Here is a 7,007-nt window from a genome sequence, read left to right on the forward strand (position 1 = left end):
AGCGAAGTTTCACATCTCACTGATGCAGAAGTACAAAAAGAACGTGAAACTAAGTTTGTGGAGTTGTTGAAACAGTTGGTAAAGAAGCTAACATAAATTTTGTACTTATAAACAACACTAAGTTACTTAATTGATCATGATCACAATCATTGTTTATGTATGTGCATAGGTTTGCCATGGTGATGTTAAAGATCAAGGAATATGTGATTTAGAAAATGGTCCGACCAAAGTTGTGCAATGCTACAACGGGTATATCGTAAATGATTATCGATTCCATACAAAAGACTACGGTATAAACAAATCAACGATAAATAGTGGCGTATGTGTCAAGGGTAGCAGCTACGATGAAAATGAACATGATTACTACGGTGTTATAGAGGAAATAATGGAGTTGACTTACTTAGGCATGAATAACAGGGTTACGATATTCAAGTGTCATTGGTTTGATTCAACTACAACAAGACTCGACAAAGCTTCAGGCATTGTGGAGGTGAATCATAAATCCAGGTTTGGAACATATGAACCATTCATATTAGCCTCGCAAGCTCAACAAGTTTATTATACTTCATATCCAAGTATAAAAAAGTCAGATAGAAATGAATGGTGGGCAGTTTGCAAGGTGAAATCCAAACTATACCCCGAGTATGATCAGTTACAGGAAGATGAGTTAGCTGAAGACAGTGATTACTATCAATCAGATGATGTCTATGACTTCGCTTATGGTCATGATGTTGCGCATGATATGCATGTCATATCTCCATTGGCCGATGAAACATTCATAAAGGAATATGATCCAAATGATGTACCAAATGGATGAGCAAACAATGAAGAAGAAGAAGAAGAAAGTCAAACTAGTGACGAGGAAGAATTCTCAAGCTAGTGAGCAAAATCTTATACTACAAACCTCTATTTAAATGCATTGTAATACTTGATGTGAGTTGTATTGCAATACTTGGTGTGAATGATTAAAAATTTTATTTGAATGTATTGTAATACTTGATATGAATGATTCGAATGCATTGTAATACTTGATGTGAATGATTTCAATTATCTGAATGTATTATAATTTATGCAACGAATGATTTGAATTAGTGCAATACTTGATGTGAATGATTTGAATTATTTGAATGCATTGCAATGCTTAATGTGAATGACTTGAATGCATTGTAATACTTGATGTGAATTATTTGAATGTATTGTATGACATATGTTAATTGTTAGAATATGGTTCGTGGAGGTTATAGTGGTCGCTCATCCAGTAGTAGCCAGGCTCAGCCTTCATCTTCACGGGCTCCTGTGATAGGTATATCATATAACTAATTGGATGCTTGATTAGTTCAAATGCGCATTCGGAGAATTTCTAATGTATTTTTTTACAGATGATGTTGCGCCTGTACACGACCCACCTACACCAGTTGATCACACAAGTCAACAGCCAACACAGGAAACAGGGTCTTCTCAGGCTGGCACAAGAAGACTCATTCGAATAGTGTATATCGATAATCGATCGTAAGTATTTTGTTTTCAATTATTGCATATCTTTTAAATATTTTATATTGATATTTATTGTGTAACAATTCATGTGCAGCACGAGGTTTGAGCCACAAGAAGTAGTACGGGAGATTAGGAATTCACTTCTTCAACATCTACCAGGACCAGTTGCTCAATGGAAAGAGTACCCAAAGGAGGTGTTAGACAGATTGTGGTCCTCATTCATGGTATACAGTTGTTCCTCATAGTTAATGTGTTTCATATTTAATTTATTTAAGCAATGTCTACTAACTTTCTGAAAATATTTGTAGGCTTCGAATCGCTTCACAACTACGGTGGAAGAAAATGATGCAAGGAAGGTGTGGCAGAAGGTGGCTGCCAATCGATTTGCAGACATGCTGCACACTATGAAGACTGCAGCAAAAAAAGCATCTGGCATAGTAGATGATCTATTACTGTGGAAGGGCCATGGTCCTATTACTATCAGGAGAGATTACTGGGATGAAATGTGCGATAAGTGGGTGGGAGATGCATTTAGAAATCGCTCTGCGAAGGCTGCACAAAATCGATCCAAGATGCCCAAAGCCCATCTACACACAGGTGGATCTAAGACATTTTGGAGCCACCTAAAGAAAATGGTAACTCATCAATATATAATATTAATTTTATAAGTATTGTTGCAAACTTGTGTACTAAATCTTTTGTCATTTAACTTCGCAGGAAGCAGAAAAAGGAGGCAGTGTACCATATAAGGATGTGTTTGTAGAAACACATAAACGAAAGACCACGGGAGTCTTCGTATCAGAGAAGGCGAGAACGACAACGGTATGTATTAATTCTATTAATAATCATTGCAATATATATGCAAGTTATCATAATGTTATCATTAATTATTCATGAATACTTTAAACATTATTTTGTAGGAGGCATAGGAGCAACAAATGGTAGAGCGATATGGCGATGACGCTACTCAGCATCCATCATTTGATCCTACAGCATGGGTGACTGCAGCAGGTGAACCCAAAAAAGGTCGCGTGTTCGGGTTTGGGAGTAATATGAACACTTCACCAGTTATTGGTTCTTCCAGTTACGGCTCACCGACTTCTTGCGCCGACATAAGCTCCAAGCAGCCGACTATTCTTTCCGGTGATGATGTACGCCAAATCATTAATGAATCACTGAATAACTACTTCCAATACACTGTCGCCCTCTTTCTCCGAAATGAGATCAAGGTCGTTGTTCAGGATAGGGGATCTTCGATTCCAGGTCCCTCTCAGGTATAATCACATATTCAGTTTTTTGTCTGCCTTAGAACACATATGAGCATAATCGAATCACATATATAACTTTTTGCCTGCCTAAGAACACATATGAGCATGTTATAATCACATATTCAGTTTTTTGACTGCCTTAGAGCACATATGAGCATGCTATAATAACATATAGAGTTTTTTTATTGCATTAGAGCACATATGAGCATGCTATAATCACATATAAAGTTTTTTTGCCTGCCTAAGAACACATATGAGCATGATAGAATCACATATAAAGTTTTTTTGACTGCATTAGAACACATATGAGCATGCTATAATCACATATTCAGTTTTTTGACTGCCTAAGAACACATATGAGCATGTTATAATCACATATTCAGTTTTTTTACTGCCTTAAAGCACATATGAGCATGCTATAATAACATATAGAGTTTTTTTATTGCATTAGAGCACATATGAGCATGCTATAATCACATATAAAGTTTTTTTGCCTGCCTAAGAACACATATGAGCATGATAGAATCACATATAAAGTTTTTTTGACTGCATTAGAACACATGAACATGCTATAATCACATATTCAGTTTTTTGACTGCCTAAGAACACATATGAGCATGTTATAATCACATATTCAGTTTTTTTACTGCCTTAAAGCACATATGAGCATGCTATAATAACATATAGAGTTTTTTTATTGCATTAGAGCACATATGAGCATGCTATAATCACATATAAAGTTTTTTTGCCTGCCTAAGAACACATATGAGCATGATAGAATCACATATAAAGTTTTTTTGACTGCATTAGAACACATATGAGCATGCTATAATCACATATTCAGTTTTTTGACTGCCTAAGAACACATATGAGCATGTTATAATCACATATTCAGTTTTTTGACTGCCTTAGCACACATATGAGCATGCTATAATAACATATAGAGTTTTTTTACTGCCTTAGAATACATATGAACATGCTATATATCATTTATGATAGAATCACATATAAATTTTTTTGCTTTGCCTGCCTTAGAGCACATATGAGCATGCTATATTCACATATTCAATTTTTTGACTGCCTTAGCACACATACGAGCATGATCGAATCACATATATAGTTTTTTGCCTGCCTTAAAGCACATCTGAGCATGGTAGAATCACATATAGAGTTTTTCTAGATGCCTTAGAACACATATGAACATGCTATAATCACATATTCAATTTTTTGACTGCCTTAGCACACATATGAGCATGATAGAATCATATATATATATATATATATATATATATATATATATATATATATATATATATATATATATAACTTTTTGTCTGCCTTAGAGCACATATGAGCATGATAGAATCACATATAGAGTTTTTTTATTGCCTTAGATCACACATGAGCACATGATAGAATCACATATAGTGTGTAATTTATTTCATTATATTTTGTTTATCAATACTGACTGTTCTTTTCTTGTGTAGGCTGCTAGCGATAATCAGCGTAGTGGAGCTGAAGGGACAGATAAAGACAATGAACAAGAAGACGCACAAAATCTTGGCTATGATTAGAGGACTGTGTTAAAGAAGTTCTATTTTTTTTATGTTTCCTAATTGTAATTGTTGAATTGTAAATAATTAAACTTCTTAATTTTAAGGTGGAACGATTAATTGTTGTAGATTCTTGTTATATGAAATTTTTTGTGTGGTTTGTTTTTTATTTACAGGAAATATAAATTGTACAGGAAATAGAAATTGCTCGGTATTTAATTTTCAAATAAATTTTTTTAAATTTTTTTTCGTGTTTGCGACGGAACCATCCATCGCTATTCATATTAATCTAGCGACGGCATAGCGACGGAAGTAAATCCGTCGCCAAGCCGTGGTCGCCGTTTAGTACCGGCGGATTGACGACGGAATATAGCGCTCGTTATTCCGTCGCAATTAGCGACGGACCTGGCGACGGAATAATTCCGTCGCCAGTTAGAGTCAAAATATTCGCGACGTAAGCATACTGTCGCCTCGTTGTCGCTAATCCGTTGCTAACCATGTTAGCAACGGAATGTGGTCGTCGCTAATCTACTGCTTTGTTGTAGTGTTGGCAGGACTTCCTCTGTTTAACGGAGGAAGTGTGATGACTCTTTCTACTTATAGAAAGTAACTTGTTAGAATTTCTGCAACACCTCATACGTGTGATGGAGTACGTGCTACGCTTTTTTTAAGCTTTGTTGAACTTCTTTCAAAAATTTCGACAACACTTCATCTCTTTGACGGGGAAAGCATTGTGTGTTTTTAAGCTCGGTGAACATCTTTTCAGAAAATTCGAAAACACTTCTTCTCTTTGACAGAGAAAACACTATGCTTAACTCGGGGATAGATGTGTACCATTGTTCATACTTCACATCTATCGAGGTTCGTTGGAACCTTAGGCCTTAACTAGGCCATGAGCACGTGACTTAGGTTTTTACGAAAAAGCGTTTTTATACAAGAGCAAAGCCATTTCAATAGGGGCTTCTTTCGTCAATCAAAATCTTGATCAATGAGCGACATAAAATTGCATTGGTGATAAGAGTTGATCTTTATTTGAATGCTTATTTATGTGCAACTATATGTAATATAAGCACGAGCTTGTGCGATATAGTGCGACGGCGTAATTGAAAGCATAAGTAATGTTCGGTGGAGAAAACTGCACTAAATAACTTGCAGAAAGTAAATGCATATATATTTACAGAAAGCAGGAACCTTGGTATCGTTCGATGTAACAACAATCTTAAATGCATAAGCAAATTGCAGAAAGCAGGAGTCTTGACATCGTTCGATGCAATAATAATCTTAAAAGAATAAGCAAATATAAATATATATGTAATACACAAAAAGTAGGAGCTTTGACATCATTAGATGTGACGATAATCTTAAAAGCATGAGCAAATACATATATATGTAATATTCAAAAAGCAAGAGTCTTGGCATCATTTAACACAATGACAATCTTAAAAGTGTAAGCAAATACATATATATCGAGAAGAGAACTTTAGCACTGTTTGGTGTGCAAACCTCCCAAGATATGTGGCGGTACTTCAACAAGGTAATCGAGGCACTCCTAAGTCATGGTCGACACGTCCTTTATATTCGGTATGGTCACAACTAAAAGTTTCTCTTGCAGCTTTCAACAAAACGATGATCTGATGAAGTTTAAACTAAGAATGAGTTTAGATCTAGCTTATGTCCAACTAGGTTAGAACCTACCTCAATTAGGTTATGTTTAGTCGGATGGGTTGAGTTTAGGCAAGGAAATGGTAGAGAAGATTGAGTCGTCAGAATCAAGTGGTCATATTACAACTAGATTAAGTGGGTCCACGCCCACCCTCACTAGGTCAAGTCTAGGTCAAGTGGGTTTAACCTAGGTTAATACCAAAACAAAAAAGAGAGAGAGAAAAGTTAACCTAGTAGGTCAAGTAAGTCTTGACCAACTGGCCTAAGCAGGTCCAAGCTCACTGCAAGTGGGTCTTGTCTAGAACCAAGAGAGAGGAGCTTAGAGTGAGAAAGATGAGAGAGAAGGAGGAGGGATGATTTTTCTAAAGGGTGCTCACCCCTATTTATAGATTTTTAAATAGATCTTGGATCCACATATGGTGTGGATCTGATCCATACCCTTTACTTGATCCAAGACTTAAACTTGGGCATAAAGCAATAAAATGGCTTATATATCCTTGTGGAGCCCACCTAATTAATTTCATGGGATATTTATGTGGGACCCATATGATATTTTTGGTGAGATCTTTTTGTGAGTATATTTTTGGTAAGATATTTTTGTGAGACTCGCTGAATATTTTTGTAGGTCTTGCGAATTTTTGTGGTTTCATCGATATTTTTTGTGAAAAATTGTGAGTACACTATTTTCTTCGTATCAACGAAACTAAAAAAATTTACTCAGGAAGAAAGTTAAAATTTGGCTTGTTAAAATCTCTTAATTTTACTTAGGAAGAAAGTTATGGCTTCCTGACTGTTTGAGCATATATTTGTCAGAATACGTATGTCATAAGTATAATTGGTTCGTTGAAATCTATTTGTTTCGCATTTCGGGTTCATATGCTATTTTTACATAAAATACCTCATTAATTTATTCAAAATTTTTGCTGAAAATTTGTTGGTCTTACATGTATCACTCTTGATACTCTAATACCACTGTAGAGTCTAAATGACTCGCTTTTGTAAACACTATGAGAGAAGAAAGAATGAGAAA

General features: G+C 35.4%; 1 long non-coding RNA gene across 1 annotated transcript; it reads left to right on the top strand.

The window, feature by feature from the left end:
• Nucleotides 1–2,732: 2,732 nt before the first annotated feature.
• Nucleotides 2,733–4,484, top strand: LOC149845443 (uncharacterized). Its single transcript, XR_016430447.1, has 2 exons — nucleotides 2,733–2,768; nucleotides 4,250–4,484. It is a non-coding gene; the product is annotated as an uncharacterized LOC149845443 (long non-coding RNA).
• The last annotated feature ends 2,523 nt before the right edge of the window (nucleotides 4,485–7,007 follow it).

This window comes from Nuphar pumila, chromosome 2 (assembly GCF_984573655.1).
Source record: "Nuphar pumila chromosome 2, dmNupPumi1.hap1.1, whole genome shotgun sequence".
In the NCBI taxonomy this organism is placed as follows: Eukaryota; Viridiplantae; Streptophyta; class Magnoliopsida; order Nymphaeales; family Nymphaeaceae; genus Nuphar; species Nuphar pumila.